This window comes from Heterocephalus glaber, unplaced genomic scaffold (genome assembly GCF_053883595.1).
Source record: "Heterocephalus glaber isolate CG9 unplaced genomic scaffold, H.glaber_assembly_v1.0 deba00001442, whole genome shotgun sequence".
Lineage (NCBI taxonomy): Eukaryota > Metazoa > Chordata > Mammalia > Rodentia > Bathyergidae > Heterocephalus > Heterocephalus glaber.
In genome coordinates, this window is record NW_028258296.1 from 54362365 (window position 1) to 54390322 (window position 27958).

Here is a 27958-nt window from a genome sequence, read left to right on the forward strand (position 1 = left end):
AAGTGACAAAAGCCAAACTCATCAACTAGCATTTTAATGAATATTTCTCTTGGGCCAGATCCCGTGCAGGGAGTTGAAGGATAAAGAGAGACAAGTAAAGAGAATGAGGATTTAGTGTGACAAGCAGAGTGATACAGGTTCACAGCTGAGGCACCAGGAGTCCTGCCCCAGCTGGGCATGGTCAGGGAAGGTCTCCAGGAAGAGCCCAACGACTGGACTAATTTATTTATTTTATAGTAAAACATTTATTGGTGCATTTTAGGTACACGTAATGATAACGCTCATCAGAGGGAATTTGCACCTGTACATAGTACATCCTGCCTCCCAAAGAACTAATTTAATCAGGTGATGCAGAAGTGACTTTCACTTACTTTGAGATTTAAAGCTGCTCCAGGCACAGGGCAATATGTAGAGAAGCAGGTAGACAATAGAGATCAGAATTTGTTGCTTGAACCTGGAAGATAAGAACTCAGGCGCTGTGGAAATGCAGAAAAGATGGGCTTGGTTCCTTAAGCTAATAACTGCTTGGAGAGAGGAAAGTTAGATCTAAGAATCAGCAATGACCACAGCACCTTGAGCCATCATGATGGTATTCCTAGATTTAAGATATAAAGGAGAAGGAAAGGAGGTTTGATAGAGAAGCGAAGGAGGAAGATATCAATATAGCTGGGAGAGGGAACACCATCAGCATGGCTGGTGTCTGCCCTAAGGACAGCTGGGTGCAGCCTGACTGATTAGCAGGATGGACTTGCACTCTTACCATTGGCCTCTTCCCAAAGTTAAGCTTCAATTCCACCACGTGGGTCTTTCCCTGATCCCTATCAGAAGCCACAGAGACTTGTAGTAGTAGTGGTGTCCTAAAACTTGAGTAGCAGCTGAAGATATGAAATCCTAAGGTCTGCCTGGGGAGGCTGACCCCAAATGTACTCAGCATCTTACTCACTTGGATTGGCGAATGATCCTCCTCCTCCCAGAGACAGTCAAAGAAAATCCTCTGCATAGGCGAGATTGGCAAGAAAACATCCAGGGGCTCCTATAACTAATCACGGCTTTTGCTAATGCTGGAAGCTCATAGTTTCACTGATACAAAGAAAAATGAGATCCTGCAATCTCATCTGTTAAAACAACAACAACAACAACAACAACTCAGTCTCCCGGCCCAGTTAAAATCCACAGACCATTAACAGGAGGAAAACTTGAAGAAGGGCTACAAATAGTTACAGTTCTAGTCAAATATATAGTCATATATAAATTCTAGCCATATAATTAAAGCTCACACATGAAATTGCCTTCCAAAACAATGTAAGACTGGGCACTTATTTTTTATGATTTCTGTTTTATCAGATCCAATAGTGCAGAGATTTTGCCCCAGTTTCTAACACACCGGTACACAGAAGTGCTCCATAATATATTTTTCAGTAAATATCGAATGAGAAGGAGCATGTACGTCTACATGAATTAAGGAGAGATGCAAGACGAGAAGAATTTCTAGGTGCTTGTAGATTCTCGGGCTGAATCAGTTAGACACTGTAGATGCTGAAGCAGGATTCTGGGGAAAGTATCACATGTCAGCTGAGCTGTGCCACTTACGTCACCACATAACCCAAGGGGCCCAGGGTGTGTGATGTTTGTGGAAGCAGAAATTATGAGGCAAGCTTTCTTTTAATAACACCTTGCATTTGAGCAGTCTTTAGGCTTTCCAAAAACTCTTTTAAGTATATTATCTCACTTGATCCCCAAAGCAATCGTGGGAAATAGGCAGGCCAGTCATGATTATCCCCATTTCTCAGATGAAGAAACCAAGATAAAGCGCCTTGCCCACGGTTAAGTAAGTAATTAGTGACAAAGCTGTGGCACAACCTCCACTGTTTCCAGCTTCGTATTTAGCCTCATTCCCTGACTCTTTGCCCAACGTGGCAAGCACACCCAGCATGATATTTAGCATGGGGACCTCTGGGCAGAGTTCTTATTACTTCCATATCAGTCAGACCAAAACAAACTGACGTACTATAACTGGGAAACCTGAACGGGTGAATACATTCACTTATGGTAAATCATTTTTATTTATTTTTGTTTTATTAGTACACGTTTGTAGTATATATAATGTTTACTTCATCTCAGGGAGTAGGTAAATGTTTTTAACATATTTTAATTTTTTTTTTTTTTTGGTACCAGGGATCAAACTCAGGACCTTGTGCTTGCAAGGCAGGTGGTGGAACCACTGAGCTAAATCCCCGGCCCAACATATCTTAATTCTTTTTATTCCCCTTCCCTTCCTCCTTCCCTCCAGCTCTCTATCCATGAACTTAATCGGACACATAAGCTTAAATACCATATGATTTCTCTCATATGAGAAATCCAAAGTATAAATAAAAAGCAAAAAAAAAAAAGATGGATAAAAGGAAAAAGGAAGACAGGTCGTTTGCAAATGGGAAGAGGACCAAGAGATGAAGGGAGGGGTGCAGGGCATAGGCGACATGGAAAGAAGTGAGATGCGTTGCGTACATCTACCAACTACCCACAATGGGTATAACCATTAGGTGTGCAAATGTGAACTTAAAAATGAAATTAAAGCATTTTTTGAGAGCCTCCCTGTGCAGACCATGTCCGTGACTCTGTAGCAGGTCAGACTTCTAGAAGACCCAGCCCCAGCTCTCTACAGATCATAGTGCATTGAGGGAGGCCAACAAACAATAATATAACCTCAACAGATATATATATATATATATATATATATAAAACACATGGCCATGGGAAAGTAAAGAGTACTATGATTAATTTCAAGGCCACTTACATTTCATCCAGTCCCTAGCCTGCAAGATATGAGCTGTAGCTGCCATAACTGATTCTAAACAGCACAGAGACAAGCATTTCCCATTCATCTATCATATTTGTAAACTCCACAATAGTTGAGTTCTTTGTCTTGAGAAGAGTAAGACTCAAGAAACACACATATTCCACAAAATTCAGCCAACCAGAGGATAAGGTCCAGAAAGCAGGAGACCCCCCTCAAGATTCAATAGTGAGCGTAGACCCAATTAATGCTCTGATTAAGTATGTACGTAACATAAGTACTTGTGATTCTGGCTTCTTGACGTATTTTTGCCCTTTCACTAATGCATATCTCTAATTAATGTTAAGAAAAGGAAAATGTAACTTTGTCATTATATAAGGATCTATTTCTCATCTGTCTGGCCTTTTTTGTTTTGTTTTGTTTTGTTTTCGTTTTTTTGTTTTTCGTTGTTTGTTTTTTGTGTTTTGATGCCGGGGATCGAACTCAGGTCCTTGTGATTGCAGGGCAGGTGGCAGAACCAGTGAGCTAAATCCCCCTATTTCTCATCTGTATATAGAATTTGACAAATGGTATCTGTAAAATTTAACTAGTAATCCAAAATCCTCTGCTGTTCAGGAGATAAGCAGGAAAATTTGTATGAGAATGTTCACTTTAGCACTACTTGACTTAAAATTCTTCCTTAGCTATTTTATACTGGAAGGTATTAGACTTCACTTCCCCAGTGGTTGTGTACTTTTCGTATATAAAATGTAGAAAGGAGGCTGACCTGAATATACAAACACATCTTAACTGAGGAGCACCATAAATCCGCAACTGTGTAATTATCAAACCACAATATTATTGGATGAGTTTCAGTGCTTCAGTCACTAAAATGGTTATACAACTCTGAATTTTTATAAAATGCTATGGCATTTGTTCTCACTGGGTAGCACAGACTGGCCTCAAACCCACAACGATCTTCATGCCTCAGCCTCCTGAGTGCTGGGATTACAGGTGTGCATGTCCATGCCTGGCAACATTTTGCCTTCATGATTAGCCAAGAAATTCCTGAGCAGTGAGATCCAGGCACACAAAAAGTTTCTACCGTACAATATGGAAAATCTTCATACCATCTAGGAGCAGATCATATCTAAGTCCCCTGAAGCAGAAGGGGAACATTTCCCTATTGTGTGGAATTCCAAAATGGTTAACTGAGTACGAGAGGGGGACATCACAAGCAATGAAGGGAAATCCCATTTATAAAAGTTAGCATCAAAATCTCCTTCTAAGTAAGTAATTCATCAGGAGATAATTAATGGCTGGCAACAGGTATTTATAATGGAAGCATACATGGCCTTAACGATGGGGTTCACTTCTGCAAATACTCTAATTAAAAGGGAAAGAGTAATGTTATAGGAAAGTACAAATCAGTGGTATGTGTGTCTGCTAATGTGTGCAAAAGAGTCAGAGGTGGTAATTGCTGGGCTCAGACCATGCATCTGTTGCTGAAGATAATGGACTTATAAATATACAAATAGGGTTTCTGATAAAGCTACAGGTACATCATCACTATTTTTCGTGAGTGTGGGATGGAATGTGAAATCAAAACCCATCAATTAAGTGGTCGTTGTGCCTGAATATCCTGGATAGCACTATGTTTTTGTTTCTAATCGTTTTGATCTCTGTCAGCATTGTGCACTTTAACTATTCTCATCTGTCTCAGACCACTGGTCCAACCATTTTTTTTTCTTTTTTTTTGTTCTTTTTTTTTGTTCCAACCATTTTTCTCTCCTTCCCTATCACTAAAATTCTAAGCAGGAATCAAAGAATAGATAGTGCCGAGGCAGAGACTGCTACCCACATTGAGGTTTACATGTGAGTCCAGGAAAGGCACCTCGTGGCCGAGAAGAGCCTTGCTGACAGTTCACACCTCTGTTGGTCTCGTTTGCAAGATAGAATTACTCCAAAATCGACTTCCTTAATTGAACTCTGACGGCCTGGAACCCTTGTCTCTATACTGATGACTATTATTTGAGAGTATTCATTAAAGAGCATGGATGGGGGAGTAAATAATTTTAAAGTAAGGGAAAGAATGAAAGGGTGAACACAGATCCCAGAGATAGCCTTCAAGTGCTGGAATTAGGAAACAGCCTGTAAGTTTTAAAAAAGGCAAACTTAGAACATACAGAAGGCAGTTGTATGTCGTTCCTTACTCATCTACCACTTGGGGTTTTGAGGAGAAAAGGGAAGTAAGAAGAGTTGAGAGAAGAAAACCAGAATAGAAGAGTAGGAGAGGAAGGTGAAAGTGTGCCCTGGAGTAACACACACCTGTGTGGAAGTGAGGAAGTAGCACGAACACAAGCAAAAGAAGAAACAATGAGGAGTTCCCCCTTACACATCCTCCTTGCCCTTCCTGAAGGCCTGGGGTGAGCCCACAGCCGTGTCCCAGCAGCAAGAGAGGCCAGCTCTCAGGACATCACTCAGAATCTCTCCAAAGAATTCAACATACTCCCAGTCCAAATCCATTCTATCACAAATATTCACAGGTGCAACAGTAACATTAATAGCAATAGTGCAGCCAGCACTCAGGAAGTGCATTCTGTGTGCTGGGCACCATGGTATGCACTTCGCCTGCTGTATTGTTGTGATGTAGGAATTACTCACCCTGCCCTTCGCTGAGAATTGAAACCAGAGAAGGTCGCCCAAGGTCACATGGCTTCTCAGTGGCACCGGGATTCAGGCCCAAGTCCATTCAGCCAACCCCAGTGGCATACAATTGACCTCTGCCCAGTACTGCTTGTCCACACGTCTCTGCCCCAAAGATCAAATCCCATCCATTGTTCAGATGACCAGTTGAGCATTGAGCCTTCTTCCAATTATTTGTTTTAAACCCAAGTTTATTGTGAGACGAGGGCTTGACCATATACCTCTTCATGTTTCCCTGTAGCACATAGTACCCAGCCTCCTGCTTGTCAACCTCCAACTCTAGAGCGACTTCAGGACCTTTCTTCCCTCCTCTGGCAGCTGCAGGGAAGATTAGATAACTTTGATTGGTTCCACATTACAACTTTTTGTTCTGAGATATTCCTAATGAAAGACAAAATCAGTAAATAACCAGTTCATTTATTGTCATCATTTTAATTATAAACATTAAAAAATCAATTTGAAAAATAAAGGAAAACATACCTGCATTATCAGTTGATAGCATTTTGGTATGTTTTATTCTGTTGTCCTTTGTATGCATTATTTGTACAATGGGGTAATCTGCATACAGTTTTTATCCTGCTTTCTCAGGTAATTCGTACATTATAAATGTTTTCTTTTGTTACTACGTAGTTGCCTTATGTAGCATTGGCATTGTCTGCAGAAAATTCCTATGCTGATCGATATGTAGAGCTAGAATACTGGTTGTGTTAGTATCGAGATCTCTGCGCAAAAGTTGTCCATCTTTTTGAAGAGAGCTTTTGGAGACAATACCCGCGTGCTGCTTTCATTGCCAAAGCAATGCCAGTTGAATGAATGGGTGGGGCCCTCTGTATCTTGAAACAGGAAGAATCTCCTGCTGCTCTCTCACCTGACAACTTGCCCCTCCATAGCATTTACAAGCCTTTACCGCTCTTTTCTTTCTCACTTTCTGTTCCCTGTTCCCAGCAAAACGCTTTACTTCCAACTTCACTAAAGACATTTCCTAGCTCAGTCATCGCGTCCCCTGTAAAACCTGTTCTGGCCCTCACCATTTCTTTCCCGTTGGGCCTGACAACTCATCAGCCTCCCTACTTGACCTTACAGTTTATCTTTTTATGCACCCACCTTTACTGCCTCTACTTACATCTCAGAGATATAAGTAGACTTACATCCCTTTCAGTGCTAATCTGTCTGCACTGGCTGCTGAGTTCAGCCCCTTCTACCTTTTCCAGGACCTTTGCTTTGCTATTCATTATGCATTTGCTCCCGCTGTCTTATCATTCATTGCTCCCTCTCTGCTGGCTTAATCCCTTCCACCAACAATTTTCTAACACACACACACACACACACACTTATTACTGTAGGCTCAGATAAATTTATCTTTTACTCTCAAAACTTGTAAAAGAGTAGTTTAACCCTTGCTGTTCTTAATTCTTCAACCCATGACAGCTTCCTCTCCCTACATTTATCGGGTAAAAATAATGTGGAAATAGAGATTGGCAAGGCAGTTCCTACTCCAGAGAAGCTTTAGTTAGTAGGGAGGACAGGCAGTAAGCCAAAACAACACAATAAAATGAGTGCATGTCATAATAGAAATAAATGCACAAGTAACCATAACAGGGCTGCCTGAAGGAAGTTGGAGATTTTAACATTTTTTAGGCCTTAAACAATGAGTTCAGTCTTGCCAGACAGAGACTTTACATACACCGAGTCAGGGAGAACACACTACTGATAGAGGGCACGGCTTATGCAAAGATGTGAGAAACCTTAATATTAAGGAATAGCAAAGGCCTCAAGTTTAAGAGTTGGGCCCTAGTAAGGGATTCTTGGAGAAGAGATGAAAATGATTTGTTTAAGATAATGGTTCTCAAACATTGGCTTGAGCAAGAGAACACCAATGACTGGGCTGTGTTTGCAGAGTTCGGGTGTTTGTCTGGGATGAGCCAGGTGCTTTGCATTTCTAGAAAGTTCCCTGGGTGGTGTTGATGCTGCTGGTCTGGGGACCCCACTTTGAGAACCACTATCTTGGTAATGTGGATTCTGCTTGAATCACTGTAGGGAAATTACTTTTAGATGTCACCAAAAATCTCCAACTGCAAAATCCAGTGAACTGATTCTTGGTCCTCATCTCCTTGACCAGTTGTGTTTGTCAGCACTGACAACTTTGGTGACCTTCTAGCCATTCCCCAGCTTCCGGTGTCCCCTTCTTTCAGTCTGTTCACTACACTAAGGACCAGAGCACAAGTATAATCCCATCACTTCATGCTGAAAAACCACTAATGGCTCCCCATTCCCTGTACTGAAAGCCCAGGCTCCACAGACTGGAATAGAAAACCCTCGACCTTTTCTCCGCATTTCCTCTTCTCCTGCTGCTGCCCCCTATTGATTCACCAACCACTGCTCGGGCATGCTTTGTGCTCAGTCACCCTCACCCCTGGGCATGAACTTCCTTCCCTTTGTCTGGAGGCCATCATCTCTTCACCTGTGGAATCCCAGCTCAAGGCCTCAGACAAATATCATCTCCTTCGTGAAACATTCCTCAGCCTTGTGGCTCTTTCTCCAAGTCCTACCACAGCTGGTTTCTATTAGATAGGCCATTTCTTTTATATATGCCATTCATATTATAAATACCATTTGGCAATTAGCTAAAGAGTAACTGCTCTACTGGGAATGTAATGAGTGCACATTCTTTCTTATTACTTTTGTTATTCTCCTAGAAGATGTTCCATAGAGGTGTGTTGAGTGAATGTTGAGAACAGAGAACAGCCTCAGTAAATTAATGACTAGAGTAGACACTCACTGCCTATCCAATGGAACTGAGCCGTGGGCAAGCAGGCAAAGGAGAGGATATAATGAGAAACTTCGTTAATTACAAGAGTCAGATGTGCCACCTCACAGCCACCTGACTCTCCAATTGGAAAGTCGAACCACAGCCTTTTATTTCACATGACTCTCTCTTTCTTTGATGACACAGTGGTTTGTCAGCTCTGTGAACCAACTAGTTAGTTATGCAGCTGCCTCTCTTCCTTTTGAGAAAATACTTGCAGGGATGTTGGGGAGAGGTATCCAGAGCCAAGAATGACCTCTCTGGAGACTGAGCAGGAAACACTTTGGTACCTGGCTTGGTGCATCCACCACCAGCAGCAGCCGTTCACCTCTTCTTCCTACCCTACTGTGAAAGGATGTTAGGAAATTCTCCCACAGGAAGAACAGACCCTGGCAGCTGCCATTTCTTATCCTCCCTCTCTCTTTCCCTCAGCCTTACCCTTGCACATGTTGATTTCAGTGCTGGCTAGATCCTGCAGGAATGAAACAGGCCTGAGTTACTATGTGGCTGGGCTGTATTCTCTGCATTCTCTAGTAGTACCACATGGTTATGGAAGAACCTATCAGGAACCTTTGTCTCCTATCTTTCCTCACCGGCAGATATTCCTATAGAGAGAGCCATTTATGTGGTGACTCATATGTGCTAGATGTTTTGCATGTTTGATCACATTAAATCATCACAATTTTTCCAAAAGGTAGATATCTTTCCATTTAATAGATAATGATATTAAGGATGAAAGAAATTAAATACCTCGTGCAGGGTCAACAAACTGCCAAGTGGTAGGGGTAGGACTTGAACTCAGGTTGCAGTAATTCCAAACCATTTATGCCATTTTTGGAAATGGAAAAGTCTGAAGGTTACATAGTCAACAAAAGTCACAGCAAGAATTAAATTCTATGTGTCCTGATTTCCAGAGCAGCCTGCAAATATCCACAGGATTGAAAGAATTGTTTGAAGGTATTTTGTGGTGCAAGAATTTACCAAACTTAAGAAAAAATTGATGCTACAATGTGAGAATGAGCCAGAATTGGAAAAGCTGTCTGATTATTCACCAGTATTCTTTGTCTTTATTCTCCTGTAGTCAGTAGGCCCTCTCAGTCGAATGTCCCTGAGCAGAGATGCTTCCCTAAGCTCTGTATAATTACCTATCATTTGGACCCTCCTGGGAGCACAACTTCTACAATCTTTCCTTCTCAGGTGGGCATGGTGCTACATGCCTATAACCACAGCATTTGAGAGCTTAGGCAGGAGGATTGATAATGAATTTGTGGCTAACCTAGACTATGTAGTGCGTTCAAGGCCAGCCTGGACTACAAAACAAGGCCCTGTCTCAAAACACACACACACATTTTTTTCTTCATCTCCTCTCTCTGGAGTATAAAGCACAATGACCCATATTCACTAAAACAATGACAAGAGATTCTCCCTCGGTTAATTTGATACCTAACGTTTTCCTGAATATTTCTTTGTTCAGCTTGATTTCTTATAGTTGTGAATGAACAGAGCTGGTGATAACATCTGTCATAGAGTTAAGCACATGGAGTGGGTGATTAAAGTCAACAAGAAGCTGAAAGTGAGATTTACCATGGATAAGCAGCCAAGAGTTGACTGTAGATACTGTGGCTCATTCATCTTCCCCCTTCAACTTTCCAACCCAACTGCATCATCCTTGCTTCAGTCCTCACAACTACACCAGGAAAGTAGGAGGGAAGGAGAGCACAGGCATCAAGAGGGAGATGAAGACAAAGTATTGGTGGTCTATCTAAGATGAAATGCAAAGGCTCAGCAGGAAATTCTTAATGAGTCTATGAAAGAACAAAGAAGAGAATTTCTAAAATCAAAACAGACCAGCAAAATGTCATATATTATAGGGATAAGTACCCCGATGATTGCTGGACTTCCTTTAAACAACATTCTGCTTTTTCATCCTATCTCCAGCTCAGCTAAAGAAGTTCTGGAGTCTGTCTCTTGTTCAAAGACTTGAAATTGTTTTTCTTGGATTATCCCCACTCCTGTAATTTTCTTGCCTCTCTTTTCAAAAGTAGGTTAAGGATGTTCAGGGTTTTCTCCAGCGTCTTAATGAGTTAGTCATGATTGCAATTGCATCTTTTAAATTGCCCAACCCATTGAAAGGGTGCCATGAAAGAGCTTCTGCAAACACAATCTGGGCAGTGCTTTTCATTGTCTTTCTTGTGTTGCAAAATATGAGCGAAGCCTTACCTCCAAGCGGATAATTAGCTTAACAGCTGCTGAAGCACAGGAGAGGTGGACTAATGTCCTTATGCAAAATGTTGCTGCTGTTTTCGCAGAAACGTATACTCTGAAACTAAAATGAGGAGAAACTCTTTGCTAATAAATGTGAAAGGGTTTCCCGCAGTGCATTTGCTTGCTGGGTTGGAATCCTCTCTGGAAGCCATATCTCAGTCAAGTTCTCTCACGTGGCTTCCTCCATTTTCTCCCCTGCTCCTCCTGTAACTCGATTTGCACACTCATCACCACCTATCACTGTGTTTCTCATCTCTTCCCCATCATCACCACAATAAGAAACCTTTTTAGACTTAAAAAAAAAAAATTCTCAGGTCCACCACATGCCTTGTAAGCAGAAGGACCCGAGTTCGCTCCCCTGTACCCCCACAAAAAAAATTCTCCTTCATGAAATTTTAATACCACAGCGTGGTGGTTAACTTGATGTGTCACTGTACTGCTCTGAGGATTGCCCAAAAAGCTAGTAAAATATTATTGGGGTATGTGTGTGAGGGTGTTTCCAGAAAAGATTAGCAATTGAATTGGTAGACTGAGTAAAAGAAAAAGGCCACCCTCACTACTGTGGGTGGACATCATCTAAAAGGTGGAGAAAGGGCGAGTTGGCTCTTCCGGAGTGGAGTAGGGGAAGCCATCTTCTCCTGTCCTCAGGTATCAGAGCTCCTGGCTCTTCAGCCTTTGGAGCCAGGCTGGAACTTAATTCTCAGGCACTCTACCTTGGACTGCAATATTACTAATGGCCTTCTAGGGCCTTCAGCTTGTGGACAGCAGGTCATGAGACTTCTTGGTTTCCATAATTTCATGAATCAATCTCGCATAAGTCTTTTGCTATCTATATGTATTTTACCAGTTCTGTTTCTCTGGAGAATCCTGACTAATACACGCAGGTATACTGTGATAGAAGTTTACATACCTTACATACATGTATGTGCATCTTACGCACTTAAAAAAAATTGTTAGCTGGGCATAGAGGCACGTGCCTGTAATCCCAGCACTCAGGATGCTGAGGCAGTAGGATCTCTGTGAGTTCGAGGCTAGCCTGGGCTACATGGTGAGCTACATATTGAGACCTTCTCTCAAAAAATCAAAATTAATTAGTTAATTCATTTTTTAAATCTCCCCAAAATCATCCTCACTCATATTGTATGCACATCATACCTGATGACAGTAGACTAAGCTAGGACACAATAGATATATCTTAGAAGTAGATGCGAGACAAAAGCAACTTGGGCAAAAATCCAGACAGGTTGCAAGCATAGGAGTTTGTCTAGATGAGTCTTAGTATGGGTCAAGACAGACAGCTGTGCATGAAGCTTAACCAAGCAGAACATAGATTCGATAATCCAGCTGAAATAATGGTGGAAGACAGGAGAGCAAGATTTAAGGCAGGCAGAGGCATGGAGGATATTTGTCCACTAGATCAGAGGATGCCTTTTATAGAGAAATTCAGTCATCCAGAAGTGTTCCATGGAAGAGGAATTGTTCTGAGTTCTGAAACCAGACTTAGACATTTTATCTTTGATTCCAAAGAGCATGGACCACAAAGGTGACTATGCCACATTGATAATAATCTCTGGTTGTGATGGTCATGTTGGTCTCCACATTAGGTTGGTCCATATATTAAACCTTCTGCATCAGCAAATAAACATGTGACAAAATGTTCAACATCACTGGTTATTCGAGAGATGCAGATGAAAACAGCACTGAGATTCCACCTCACCCCAGAAAGAATGGTTGCTATCAAGAAATCAACCAATAACAAATGCTGGTGGGGCTGTGGGGAAAGAAGAACCCTGCTTCACTGCTGGTGGGAGTGTAGACTGGTGCAACCACTGTGGAAATCAGTATGGAGATTCCTCAAAAAACTAGGATTAGAGGTCCCATTTGACCCAGCTATTCCCCTGCTGGGTATCTTCCCCAAAAAGTTAAAAGAATCATACCACAGCAATGTATGTGCACCCATATTTATAGCAGCACAGTTTGTAATAGCTAAAGCTTGGAAACAGCCCAATTGCCCATCACCTGGAGACTGGATAAAGAAGATGAGGGTTTGTTTTTTTTAAATGGAATACTACTCAGCCATAAAGAATGAGAAACTAGAGTCATTTATAGCTAAATGGATGCACATTGAGGGCACACTCTTAAGTGAAGTAAGTAGGACACACATGTATAAATACCAATAGTTTCTCTTGTGTGAGAAACTGAAAGTGTAAATAAGGATCAAAATGTATGATTGATAATGTGAAACAGGAAGAAAAGGTCTAAAGGGGAAGGGGAAGTGAGAGGAGTAGGGGAAAGGAAAGAAGGAAAGGAAAAAATATGAGAAAAGGAAGAAATGGAAGCAAAGTGTGTAAATAGGGAGGGGTGGAGGGGTTGAAGGGAGGGCAGGAGAATGGGGAAAAAATAAGAACCAAGATATGTCATGTAAAGGTACAAATTCCCAGTGATGAATGTCATCAAATTATTGTATTCCTAAAATGTACCAATAAGCTTAATAAAAAAAAAGAAGAAATGATAAAACCTTCTCCATCAGGTAAAAGAACCAAGCCTTGTGACCTACTTAGAACTGGGCTAGACTGTCCATGTCCCTGGCTTTCAAACACATTGAAAAGATATGAGATCTTCAGTTTATCTTCTGGAGATCCTTCCTGTCCTGACCTAAAAGCTGGAGCAGACCCAGTGCCCTGGCTGGAGTAGCCCCCTTAAATCTCTTCATGGTCAAATCCAACGGCCTTTTTGGTTGACTCCCAGGAGCACAGCTCAGTGCATGTGGTGCGGTGCCCATGCTCACCTCTCAGATTAGAGGTCAGCCTTCCTCACGCTCTGCCTCCTAGAGTCTTCTGCATGCTCTCAACTGTCCTCTTGTCTCTTCCTCGCTTCTTACTTGTTCCCAAGGGCACCTTTCTTTAATCTTTTGGTCCCTTTTTATTGCCTTCCATGAGCATCTGTTTGTATGTTCCATGCAATTCAATAAACATTGCCAAAAAAATAAAATAAATACATTTTCTCAGGCTATATGCCAGGCACATTCTTGCACATTGGCTTTTGCATATTCTTACGGCAGAACAGATATGAATCTGGGTGTGATGCTGCACACCTATGATCCCAGCACCTGGGAGGCTGAAGGAGGAGGATCACCGTAAATTTGAGCCCAGCCTGGAACATGTACTGGATCCCTGTCTCAAAAAAACCAAAAATAGGTCCGGGGATTTAGCTCAGTGGTGCTGCCTGCCTCACAAGTGCAAGGTCCCGAGTTCGATCCCCAGTACAAAAACAAACAAACAAAATAAAACAAAAAAGTTTTTAAAAAGCAAAATATAATGTAAAATAGATAGTACAGATATGCATAAAATATGTTTGCAACTCAAATGAAGAAGTCATTAATTCTGTCTTGAGAAGATCATAAAAGGCCTTGCTAAGGAAAAACATTGATCTATGCCTTAAGAATGAAAAAGGAGGGCTGGGGATTTAGCTCAGTGGTTCTGCCACCTCCCTTGCAAGCACAAGGACCTGAGTTCGATCCCCGGTACCAAAAAAAAAACCAAAACGAAAAAGGAATCATAAAACGGAAACACTTGATGAAAAGCATTATGGATAGATGAGGATGAGTGAAATACTACATTACCCAGAAGAGTTCTGCAGTCCAAGTGACTGGAGAGAGGGGTGAGAGTGAGGTGGGGGTAGTAGGTGGTGACCCCAGAGAGACAGGGCCACACTGTCACTTCAGTCACCTACCAAGTCTTCATGTCTAGGGAACACGGAGACAGATCATCACAGTACCCTGAGTGTTCACTTTTCATAAAGTGAGCTCATGCTTACTATCTATTCTGTAAATGTGCAAGGTGCTGGTGATATAAAGATAAATAACCTGTTCCCTCAAGAGCTCAAAGTGTTAGAGACATGTTTTAAAAGCTAATAGATGTAAGTCTGGGGATTTAGCTCAGTGGTTCCGCCGCCTGCCTCTCAAGCTCAAGGTCCAGAGTTCAATCCCCAGTACCAAAAGAAAAAAAAAAAGCTAATAGATGCAAAATGACCCATGTATTGGTGGTGGTATAGGACACAAAACAGAGGGCCTGGCAAGCAGAGGATGCTTTCCGGAAAAAGTGATATCTGAGCATGTAAATGAGCATGTGTCAGAGTAGCAAGATTTAAGGCCCGGGGAATGATAGAATTTTAGGCCCAAAGAGAAAGAGAAGAGTGAAGGATGATCTCATGTTTCTGAATTGGACTTTGGTGGATAGCTTCGTTGTCTTGAATGGAAAAAACTGGAGGTTCCTCTTGGATTCATATTGTCTCTACCTCTGTATCAGCTAGACTGATTAGTCCCATCAACCAGCATCTAGACTGTCTTTTAAGTTTCTTGGACATTTTTCCAAATTCTAGTCCTTCTCCTCCTCGGTCTAGTCTCTACCTTGTAGCTGGAACAACTCATTCAGTGTTCATCAGATATTTATCAGTGCCTACCATGTGCCAGGTACTGCTAAAAACTCTGGGCATGTTGGAAAAACAAAAGTAGCCTAAATTTAATCTAGACCATCTTACAAGGCAATTTTAAGCATATCCCTCTCCAATTCACATCTTCTACAATGACTCCCATTGCTTCTCACTTTATATGTACTTTTTTTTTTTTTTGGTGTGTACTCAAGCTCTCGATCAACTTCCTCATTCCAAATTAGCTGTAAGAAGTCTAAACTTTCAATATTGATCTAAAATGGTGCTTCTCAAACTATCTGTAGGAGTTTAAATTTTTTATTTTACTTTTTAAAATTTTCCAAACTTGTGATCTGACCTTCTGACATAACTAGGGCACAGGTCATGTCCCTTGTGACTCACTGTGTGGATTCCACAGCACCCAAACCTGTCCATATTCAGCTCAGTGATACACGAGTCTGCATGCTGTGTGTCACAACATTCTTGATTCACCCTCAAAATTGCAAAATTCTTACTCTCAACCATCCTCAGAACACATGTTAAGTATCCATACTTATTCTCTTACTAGAACACTTTTAAGGAATTTGGAACAAAAAAAATTTTTGGTTTTTTTTTTGAGACAAAGTCTTTCTATGTAGCCCAGGCTGGCCTGGAACTCACAGTGATCCTCCTGCCTCAGCCTCCCGAGTGCTGGGATTACAGGTGTGCACCACTACACTCAGCCAAAATTTCTTTTATAAATGCCTCATTATATAGTAATAGAATTTTTTCCCCTTGCCTGCTAGAGCCTATTGGCTATGCTAGCTTATATTTTTCCTATAGACCTTGAACTGCTTAAAGTTGGAGAACAAAGAGCAGTGGGACTGAACATTGTTTGGCGTGTCGTCTGTTTTTAAAGAATTAATACTTATCCTTCTTCCTCGTCATGATTTTTTCTTTCACTTCTTTAATCAGCTACTTCCTTAACCTAATTTCAACTCATATAAATGAAGAAAAAATATTAATGTAAAAGTCTCTCAGTTCTTTTTTAAAAAAGATTTTCAATTCTTTATCAAGCTCTTCCCAGAGATAGACCAACCACCTCAACTTTTTCACCAGCCCTAATTAGATGAAGCTCTTTAGCATAACTCTTAGTTTCAATTCAACCTCAGATTTGTGAACTGGATGGGACAGGGGAAGAGAAGGAGCCTTTTGTCTCTGACTTACTGGCTCACCAGTGGAGCTGACTTATGCTGGACTTCCTCCAGCCCCCAGTGAGTATGTTCATGGCCCTTTATTACAGCTCCTTCGGGTCTTTTCTTCAGACTGTACCATGAGTGTCTTGTCTTTGTTTTGACAGTTCTCTTTCTTTTCTGTGAACAGCCTCATTTTCTATGGCTTCCATGGCTGCACATGGACTTCGCTCCTGCTTCTGTGTTGGCTCCAGCTCCGTCTTTCTGAATTCCACAGCAGGACCAAGCCATCTGCTCAAATAGTCAAGACAAACTCCTGGAGTCACTCTTGACTCTTCCTTCCCCTCACTGCTCATCTTCCACCAGTCACTGCGCACCATTCCATCACGGCTGGGCTCAATCCAGTCATTCATTCCTTTTTTTTCCATCCCCACTGCCGTGAATCAGGTCTTCATCACTTCTCACTTGAACCATTTTCAGTTCTCTGTACCCTCAGATCAGCAAAGCCCTCGACTCACAGCTATCCATCTCCCCAGCTCCAGAGCAGCCTCTACCTACTCTTGGGGCTGCGTTGCCCTTTCACAGGCAACTCCATCAATACTGACCTTGAAAGCCCTTCTTTTTCTGGATATTCAAAATAACACTACAACTCCTTTCTTAGCAGTGATTGCCAGGCTTTTCCACACACTACCATTTGTACCTACTTCCACTTTAATAACAACAACAACAAAAATCCCCATCTGAGGACCAGGGACTTAGCTCAGTGGTGCCTCTGCCTGCCTCGAAAGCACAAGGTCTCAAGTTCGATCCCCAGTACCAAAAAAAAAAACCAAAAAAAAAACAAACCCCATATGCCACAGTCCATCCTATCAGGTGTCCTCAACATTTCCCAAATATGAAAGCTTTTTCATGATTTCTCAGGCCTCTGCACCTTTGTGTATTCTATTCTTGCACACAGTTATGAGCCAACCTCTGCCCTCTCCCTTGTGATCTGTTGTGCATTTATTTAGTGTGCCTGCTGCAGCCTCTGGGGACTCCTCCAAGGTCACCGCTCCTTCAGGTGCATTCCCATAGCACCCTTTAAGGCCTTCTATTGGTAGTTCATTAAGTGGAATTTGGTGGTCTCCCTGTGTGGCCCTGGCTGGCCTGGAACTTGCTAAGTTCCCAAGGGGTGGGGATGGAGGAGGTCCTTCCATGCATTCCAGGCAGAGGACAGCATGAGCAAAGGTCTGGCAGGATAAAACAGCTTACCATATGTAGAGAAGAATAATCTGTTCACTGTGGCTAGATCCTGGACATCAAAATAGACAAGAAGTTGGAGAGCAAGGGGCTTTATCTTATAGGCAGCAAGGAGCCAGTCCAGAGTTAAAAGCAGGGACAGACACACAGCAATTTGAATCTTTTTATTTATATATATATATATATATAATATATATATATATATATATATATATATATATGGGATCTCACGATGCAGCTCAAGTTGGCTGTGAACTTACAGTGTAGCCCAGGCTGGCCTTGGACTCATGGCGGTCCTCCTGCCTCAGCCTCTCGAGTGCTGAGATTACAGGCGTGTGCCACCACACCAGGAAACAATTTAAATATTTAGAAAGAACATTCTAGCAAGAGAGTACAATATAATTTTGAAGGGTGGCATTCATATCTGCTCTCCCTATTCCACTGGAAGCTTCTTGATGTCAAGTACCTTTCCATCTGTGTCATTCCTTCAGTCTGCCCAGTGCCTGCCATGCTCATTCACATGGTGTTGGTGCTGGAGCCTGGGTCTAGGTCAGGCCAAGGGGCCTGGGTGGGCCATGTCCCAGTGCAGTGACACATCAGCAAGCCTCTCCATGCTTGTGTTTCTTCGTCTGTAAAATGATGGCCTCTACAAGCTCATCTTTCGGTTCTCCTTTGCTCTAATGTTCTGTAATTGTACAAGGGAGGTTCCTTTTTCTTCAGTTTCCAGTCAATATTTGGTGAAACAAATAAGTTTACAGAGGTGTCAAGAAGTTAATGTAGCATGAAGTATAGGTTGACTGAAAGGTTATATAAGCTATTCCCTAAATGTTGGGCAATGATTCTGGTTAAATTATTCACACGCCAAAAGTTCTTCCTGATGGGGGTACAAAATTGTCTCCTCAAATGTTTCTTCCTTTTAAAGGAAATAAATAGGACTTAAGTTATTATTGCTACATGCTTTTAAGGGATGAGGTCAATCCCTAACATTGCAAAAAAAAAAAAAAAAGTGATAAGCCCGATACATTTTTTAAAATGTGAAAGCCAGAGAGAATCCCAGCAGTCTCACCCACCTGAATGTGGCTCTCTCCTTACTGGCTCAGCAGGGTGCACACCTCTCTGGCAGGCTCTGCACGTGCCCTTTGGAGTTCCTGCAGGTCTTGACTTGTAGAATACACCCTGATGTTCCTGCTTCATCAGCGCATTACTCCCCTGATCATCAGAACACAAAACCCAGGCTCTCTTGCCACAGAGCCAATTCCCATGCACCAAAAAGGAGCAAGAGTTTCTCTTAACCTCCATGCTATTTGATCTTTATCTTTTGTTTTTAACTGCGGATTGACCATGGGGCCTTCACACTGAGCTGCATTCCCAGCCATTTTTAAATTTTTTGTTATTATTATTATTATTATTATAATTTTGAGCTGAGATCTCACTAAGTCCCCGAGTTGCCCAGGCTGGACTCCAACTTGCAATCCTGCCTTAGTCTCCCAGAGCTACAGGATTAAGGCATGTGCCACCACACCTGGCATTTTCTTTATCTTGATGACACCATCGCCTTCAATTCTCTTGAAAAACATATTTTTTCACTTATGATATGATTTCTTTTATCCAGAGTGTTTTTACTTAATTAAAAAACAAGTCTCTAGAGCCAGGGATGTAGCTCAGTGGTACCACTCTTCCCTGGCAAATGCAAGGTCCTGAATTTGATCCCCAGTACTGGGAAAAAACAAAAAACAAAAAAACAAGTCTCTTAAATGTACTTCTCTACCATGATCTGTTTCCATTGATATCGGAATAGAGTTATTTAAATTTAATTAATTAGGGCCGGGGATTTAGCTCAGTGGCATCGTGCCTGCCTTGTAAGCGCAAGGTCCTGAGTTCGATCCACAGCATCAAAAAAAAATAAATTTAATGAATTAGAGATTTTGTCTTCAAAATGACTTTTTGTACTCTTGTCCTAAGAAATAATATTCACTATTTATTATTGAGCTCATATATATAAATTATCTAATTTCTTAACATACTATCTACATTTATGCCTAAAACAAAAAAACCCCACTTGGACCGTATTTTCATAATACACTATGTTCACGGATTTCTTTTTACTGTAAAACATATCTGTTAAGTTTGTGCCAGGGTCTAATTTTCCAGAATAGTTTCTAAATCAGCCACAGTAATTTGGAGACGCTTCAACTGAGTTGAACTTCCTTTAAAGCAAGCCCCCAAAAAAGAGGAAAAGAGGCCCACTTCTTACTTTGGAGGACAGAAAAAGAGCTGCGATACCACCCATCCCGCCTTCCCTCACGCTCCAGGTGGATGGGTGAGGCTGCCATGACAGAAACCCCTTGGGCTTTGACTTAACTGAGCGTGGCCTCCATTTTAAGATGCTGGCGTGTTTTTGGAGCGTAAGCTGTGAAACAGCAGGGTGGATTTAGTTCTCAGAATATCATCTAAACAAAATGCGTAGTGCAGCAGTTGGGGCTCAGTGGGCTTACACTGCTCCTTTCTCCACCTCTCAGCCTCCTGCGCTGGCTAAGAAGAGGGTCCACAGCTGGTCCACTCCAAAAGCTGCTTCTTAAGGCAGACTCGCCGCCATGAGCTCATTAATCCCTAAACCCACTCAGAGCACCTCGTTTTCATTTGTTGAACTGCATGTGAAGATATTTGGGGATATGGGATCAGTAATTTTTGCGGCGGGGGTGGGGTGGGGGTGGGGGGGTGGAGTGGTACCAGGGATCGAACACCAGACCTTGCGCTTATGAGGCAGGCGGCGGAAACCACTGAGCTAAATCCCCGGCATGTGATCAGTAATTCTTAAGAATCAGAAGAATCTGCTGCTAGATCATTACGACACAATAGAAAGTTCTGAAATTCACAACAAATTTTAAACCAAACACACTATCGGAAATTTATACTTATAATTTTAGCTTCTCTGTGCTCTTGTAAAGACAGTCAAAATAACATCCCATAGGAAAAATTCCAATATACAGGTTAATATTTGTTCCTTTCCTTACCTCCAAAGTAAGATGATTACAAAATTGTGTTAATGTCCTATGCAAGAAATAATAATGAAAAGGAGAAATGTGGTTACTCCAGGGTCTCACTGTGCAGTCCAGGGTGGACTGGAATTCGCTGAGATCTTGGTTCAGCCTCCCAAGTGCTAGCGTTACAGGTGTGTTGCACTGTGCTCAGCAAAAAGCTATTCTTGTTTCAAACCTGGGACAGTAGTAGAACACTTGGCAGGCATGCCTGAGGCCCGGGGTGTGCTCCACAGCACCACAGATAAAAAAACAAAGAAATCTGGGAGAAGTAAAAGAGAATTATGTGAAGAGTAAAGGAAGAAGGGAAGGGGGAATTAAAAATGACAGGATAGGGCTGGGGATTTAGCTCAGTGGTGCCACCGCCTGCCTTGCAAGCTCAAGGTCCCGAGTTCTATCACCGGTACCAAAAAAAAAAAAAGACAGGACAGGAAAATAAAAGATACTTCTTATTATATAGGAAGATTTCAATGCAAATCTGTTTTATTTATTGCATATTCATTACATTGGCATGTACATTGCCTTTGCATCCTGCCAACTGATACTTTTTTAAGTTCTTTTTTTTGGTACTGGGGATCGAACTCCGGTCCTTCTGCTTGTGAGGCAGGCAATGGAACCGCTAAGCTAAATTCATCCCTCACTTTTTATATTTCATAAACCAGGTAGTTTATTATTTTTTTCCCCATTAACTTTATTGATACATTTTAGGTATAAAATACAGTTAGATTCATCATTGGGATATTGTACCATTACATGAGTCTCTTGGTTCTTATTTTTTTTCCCCTTCCCTGCCCTCCCTTCACCCCCTCCACCCTTCCCTATTTGCAAAGACCTTGTTTCCATTTTTTTCCTCTTCTCATATTTTTTCCTTTCCCTTTTTTTCCCTTCCCCTACCCCTCACAATTGCCCTGCTCTTTTAGACCTTTTCTTCCTGTTACACAATGTCAGTTATACATCTTTTAAATTACAATATCAAGATCTAGGAGACATTACCACAGATTTTACAGAATTTAAAAGGATATAGAAAGCATATTACAAAAATCTTTTCTGAAATAAATTTGACAACTTCTAAGAAGTAACTTGGAAGACAAATTAATGAAACTAACCCTGGAGGAAATATAAAATTTGAATAGCACCTATTAAAGAAAGTATATTCCTAGCTTGAAAGCCTACCTATATGACAACAGCAGGCTCATAGACATTTTAACTGATAAATTATATCAAACAATTAAAGCAGAAAAAAGAAGGAACACTTCTCCCCTCATTTTAGGAACTCAACATTGTGCTAACCCTAAAACTGGATAAAGATAATAGAAGAAAAAAGTATGAACATAGATAGAAATTTGTTTAACAAAACCAACTATTGGAAGTCAGATCTGGCAGGATGTAGAAGGTGGTTTTTTTATACTCCCTCACTTTTTAAAGTTCTTAAATGAGTGGCCAGCCACCTTCTCTCCTCACACGAGTAGCTCTACTTCAACCTAATTTGGTTCTTTTTTCTTTTTTTTGGTACCAGGGTTCAAACTCAGGACTTTGCGCTTGCAAGGCAGGTGCGGTGCCACTGAGCTAAATCCCCAGCCTTAATTTATTTCTTAAAAGGTTATTATCAAAAGCCAGGCATGGTACCACACTCTTGGAGGCTGAGGCAAGACAATCCGAAGTTTGAGCCCAGCCTGGACAACAGTGACTTAGTAAGACCTTGTCTCAAAAAGGGGGACAAGGGGATGTAGCACAGTGCAAAGGCTCTGGGTTCAATCTCTGGTACTGTGGCTGAATAAATGAATGAATGAATGAAAGTTGCTATCCAAAGAAATACCTTGTGCACAGAAAAAATGAATTCTTTTACATACTAAGTTGTCACTTTCAGAAACAACTTAACAAATTTCAGAGGGTCATAGGTAATCATCTGAGCACATGAGCAGGCGTGTCCTTCACTTGGAGAATGTGTACAGAGGCAGCCATGTCTGCAGTTAGCTTGTCGCATGGTGGCTGCAAGTGTGACCTCAAGTCAGGGAGTGTGGGTTGAACCCAAACTCTGTCACTCACTAGTTATGATTTTGGACAATCTGTGTGCTTCAGTTTCTTCATCTGTAAAATGAAAACAACCATATCTACCTCACAGACGTTTGTGCGATTATTCGTGGAATTCTGTTAATACAAGTAAAGTGATTAAGAGTGCCTGGCACAGAGTGTTTATTAAATGTTAAGATTGAGTTACACTGTTTGGTTCTGCTTTAAAATTCTTTGTGACGGTGAAATGCCCTAAATTTGTAATGATGTATAGATTCTGAGACTGAAAAAAAACACAGATCACAGTTCTGGAAACTTTTTTTTTTTTCCGGTACCGGGGATCGAACTCAGGACCTTGCACTTGCAAGGCAGGCACAGCACCACTGAGCTGAAACTTAAAAGTGGCTCCTAACATCATCTGTTTGGTGGACTCTTTGTAGTTTCCATTGAAGCAGAGATCCAAATCCTTCCAGCTAGAACCTGCAGCTGTAGCTATACAGCCAAGATTAGATGTGCTTAAACGTGAACGTCTATTTTCGCTTCTCTTATTGCTCATTCTCCTATTCTTTCTCTCTTTTTCTACTGGTACAACATTTTTTCAATTAGTAAACTTTGAGTTCCAGTTTGAGTAAAAAGACTGAGCTAAATGCTGTACATGGTGAATTTTAATCTTAAGTAGGTTACTGTAGAAATCTTAGTATCATGCATAACTCTGTTAATAAGGAAACCATGTTCCATAATGGTAAATAATTGAGTAACTCAATCCTACTCAATAAGTCAAAAACCCAGGTTGTTGATTGCATCAGACCTGTTTCCTTGGTTTCCTTCCAGTCATGAAGAGGAGCCCTCCTGCTGGAGAGGACATGGGAGACCTTGCTGCAGATTATCTGCTGTAATAATCGAACCCTCTTCTTAAATGATTTTAAAAAGATGATTAAACAGTACTAAGAATACTTAAATTTTAAAAATTAGAGTAAAACACATTGCTAAGAATGATGGGCTAAGTGTGTTTTGAAATATTTTGAGTATTTTGAGGGTAGTTAACAGCAATGTCTTTTACTGTAACAAATTTTTTCATTTATGAATTGACTGTATTTTTTTTTATCATTCTTGTCAAATAAAAACATTAGCATGCATCTTCATCCACTTTCACTGGATTTGGCATCATGGGATTTCTGACTCTTCCCCAAATCAGAATGACTACAAAAGGCAAACATTTTTAATTGATTTGGGATAGCGAAATAAACACAGTAAGGCAACTAAAGATGGGAAAGAGGACTTCCAGAGCCACTTTAGAAAGTGGCAAGAAAGATGGGATAAGTGTGTTCGAAGAGAGGGGAAATAATGGCAATGTGTCTTTTACTCTAATTTTAAAAATTTTAAAGATTCACCATATATTTTGATCACACCTCAGAACCTTTCCACTCCATTGATGCTTTCCCACTCTGACTTGAAGTTGCCCTTATAATAAAGTGGTGACGTACCTGCTACTTCCGCTAAGTGATTTGAAATACACTTACAGTTAGGCAGTTGTCAAGCCCACAAATTAGATACATTGTTACTTTAAGGACTGAAAATCAACACACCCAAGTCATACCTGGGTATCAAGAAATTGCTTAAAACAAAACATAAGATAGTTAGTTTGCTTATGTATTTTGACCAAGTGGAGAAGAAATAATAAAGCAGTTCCAAGCATGATATAAGTATTGTTTCAACCGGGTCCTGCTGCCCCTGACCTGACCCTGCTGCCCAAGCTGAGGTTGGCCTCCTGCAGACAAAGTCCTGGCCAGTCCCAGTGCCAACCAGAGCCAGACCTCAGCCCTCTTTCTCCAGAAGAGAGGGGAGAGATCAGGAAGTAGTTTATTATTTCCATTCCCAGCACCGAGCCCAGTGGCTGGCCCTGTGCCTGGGACATAAGGAACTTTCAGTAAATATTGATTGAAAGAAGAGATAGGCTGCCACCGGCCCACCACACCGACTCCTGGTGGATGTAGCCTCCAGAGGTTCCTTGCACTCTTTAGTCCTGTCTCCTTACCCATCCTTTGCCGTGGCTGACCTGCCCAGCTGGTCCTCCCGGGTCTGGGTAGTCATCTGTCCCTGCCTCCCCCTCCAAAGACCTCAGGAGGACCTCAGTGTAGCCTGCCTCCTCCACTGATAGTCAGGGAGGGGACTCACAGGAGCCAGATCTTACTCTAAGGCAGAGCCAGTTTCACAGGTCCCTTACACTCCCAGGAGCCTCGTGATTAACAACCCTGAGTCCTATTTCTGAGAATCCCCCTGTTCCCGAGGCTTCCTACTGCTCCCTGATTCATTTTACAGATGCCATTGCTAGCATCTTCTCTGGATTATGACTCAGTATTGACTCTTTTTGCCACAAGGCATTTTACTCTTGCTGTTTTACAGTTGAAGTTAAAATATGAAATCAACACTAACGTAATTTTGTTATAGATTTGCTAAAAGCTACAAAGACTTGATTTTACTTGTTTGTTTCTTTCTTAGTTTCAACAAGCCAAGCTTCTTTTCTGAAAGGAATTGAAATTACCCCCTTAGATGAAATCTTTCTATTTTCACTTGATTATATGGGTTATTATCTCTCAATTTGGGGGGGAGCGATCTTGCTATGTTTTAAATTTTTATTTTATGAAAATATGAAACAAAATTTTCATGATCTTCCTATGTATTTTTTGTTGATTTTTTTATTTTATGAAAAATACAACAGAAAAATGTTTTACAATCATATTTGTAATCAGTGTTTATGATTTTCTTTCTTTCTTTCTTCCTTTCTTTCTTTCTTCCTTTCTTTCTTTCTTTCTTTCTTTCTTTCTTTCCTTTCTTTTTTAAGTACTGGGAGTTGAACCCAGGCTCTTTTCTCTGAGCTACATCCCTGACTTTTTTTTGTTTTGTTTTTTATTTTGAGACAAGGTCTTGCTAAGGTGCCCAGGCTGAGCTCAAACTTGTAATCCTTCTCAGTCACTCACACTGCTGGAGGTATCACTTTTTTCAATTCCTTCTTTTACCATATCAATTAAGACTTTTGTCTCAGTAATAACAATACCTCCTTCAAGGACTGCTTACTTATTATGGCAGTTTATATTGGTTTTGGTCCTTATTATTTTACCCTAAATTTTTTTTAAAATTTAAACATTCACCATATATTTTGATCACACATCAGAATCCTTTCACTCCACTGATGCTTTCGCACTCTGACTTGGACTTGCCCTTGTAATAAAGTGGTGATGTATCTGCTACTTCTCCTGAGTGATTTGAAATACGCTTATGTTGGAGCGTTGTCAAGATGGGGTCTAGGACAAGACAGTTTCACCCTAATCCCCAGTTTCCTCATCTGTAAAATGAGTATATTAGCACATGGCTATTGTAGGGTTGTTATAAATGTAAACAAATATCTTAGGTCCCTCTATGAACCCAACCCCCCTCAAAAAAAACTCATAGTAGTTCTATCCTCCACCAAATATTTTTGAGAAACCCACAAAGTGAATTAACTATTTTTATTGAAAATACTGTGCCAGTCGCTGGTCTGGGTTCTGGAAACATGAAGATAAACAGACCAGGATAGGAAAAGAGATGATTACAAAAGAAGAAGGAATAAGAAAAGTCACAGAAGACAAAATGGCCTTAAGTGCTATAGAAAGGTGGAGTCGATGATAACAAGGACTAGGATGAGGAGGGGTCTTTAGTTTTATATGGGGTTTTTGGGAAAATGTTTTTCATGCAAAGACATTTGCATGCATGAGTGGGCAGGTCACAGCTGTGCTCTTAGATCAGTGCTGTCATCCTGTACTGTGACAGTCTCCTTAGCTGGCACCATGGTGCTTGCTCTTTCAGCTCCACTATGAGCTACAAGTCCAAAATCAGTGTGGCAGTGTGGGGTCCTGTGTGATTCCCCCAGGCAATGATGCTTTTGAAAAATAGGAAGTCAATGAGTGCATTTTTTCAGCATCAATGCTGCAGGTACAGTGTTATTACAGAATTTACTGAAATCAGCCTCTATTACCTTGTTGCAAGTTGGAAGAAAACTTTTCCGCTGGCCCCATGGTTCTGGTTTTGTGGGAAACTGAGTCTGTGATGATCCTTGGTGTGTCTGTCAGTAGAAAAAAGGGAAAGCTCTTTTCCTGGTGTTACATTTAGTTCCCTATGGGGAGACAGGCCCTGGAGCATCACAGATTTTCATAAAATGGCTCTTTCTATTACACAGATGGCCTTCTTTGTTTTCTTCTGGGGAGACATTTCCAGGGGAGCTGGGTTCCATCCTGCCCTATGACAGCCAGAGTGGTCATGCCCTTTGGTGCTCCAGTCTCACCCCTACAGACTCCTTCCTCAAAAGACTGCCCTCTCTGGAGGACCCTGTCTTTTCTCTACCTTTCCAGCAATCCATCCACCTAGAAATTTCCTTAGATGTCTCTCTGTAGGACTAAAATTTTAGAAAAAAAAAATGTGTATACCCCCCAGCAAAACTCTCAACCTCCTTGTAAATCAATGGGTACCATTTGTAAAGTGAGGGAAGTGATATTGTCTTACTCTGCATCACAGGCATCTCGTCTGAATTCTGGCTCAACAGGGACTTTGTGTTACATAAGAAATGGAAACTACCTCCAAAGTAACTAGTATAATCCCTCTATTTAGTAGGTGCTTAAAAATGGGTAACTGGCACAATTATTTGGGTAGAGGCTTAATGGGATATTGTTTTATCCTTCATAATTTTCGCTTTTTAAAAAACTTTTATAACAGCATGGTTTATATAATTGGCAACAAATTCTTTAACAATTAAAAAAACCCCTCTTAACACAGTTGTTTTCTTCCTCTCTTTTCCATCTATACTTCTGAGACGAGTAGTCGTACACTCACTATTTCCACTTCCTCAACTTGCTTCTTTATAGTTTCTGCCCAACCATTCCTCTAAAATTGCTCTCACTGAGGTCACCAGCCACTTCTTAATGTCATGCCCCCAGGAGTAAGTAGGTGGGCCTGGAAAAGGAAGGCACACTTAGGTAAGTGTGGATTTGAGAGTGGATTTGAATAAGAAGGACAAGAAAACAAGAAGTCAGATCATTCCTTCCAGGTAGAGAGAATGATCCAGAGCCAAAGTGGAATCCAAGCACTCGCCTTTTCCCAAGCCTGAAGCAGTCCAGTTAAAAGCCAACTCACCTAAGCTGAAGAGAGAATCCAGAAGGAAGCCAACTCGACCACTGATAAGCTGAAAAACCACAGTAGTCCCAGAAGGAAGCATATACAAGGAGATGGAGGCCAAGAGCAATTCCAAACTCATCAGGTTACCAGCTGCATTTGGCTGGGCTCTCCTGGGAAAGTCTGATAAGTCTAAACCCACAAAGTTATCTCTTTCAGAGATGAGAGATGGGCTCCCGGGAGCACTCCTATACTGGATTATGTCAACACAGTGCCCGCCACACCCAACTTCCTCTTCTAGATGAAACTGCCCCACCCACGGCCCCCTGCTCTGAAGAACACAGCTAGGTTGTTCTTTACCTAGGGATGGCTCCTGACT

At 41.3% G+C, this 27958-nt stretch overlaps 1 protein-coding gene and 1 long non-coding RNA gene across 2 annotated transcripts in view; one reads left to right on the forward strand and one right to left on the reverse strand.

Moving 5' to 3' along the window:
* LOC147827757 (uncharacterized) overlaps positions 1–27958 on the forward strand; it is a 38519-nt gene that overhangs the window by 3240 nt on the left and 7321 nt on the right. The window lies entirely within an intron of this gene.
* LOC147827758 (uncharacterized) lies at positions 258–27856 on the reverse strand. Its single transcript, XR_015452080.1, has 3 exons — positions 27601–27856; positions 26450–26536; positions 258–5797 (listed from the first exon to the last, which is right to left on the reverse strand). It is a non-coding gene; the product is annotated as an uncharacterized LOC147827758 (long non-coding RNA).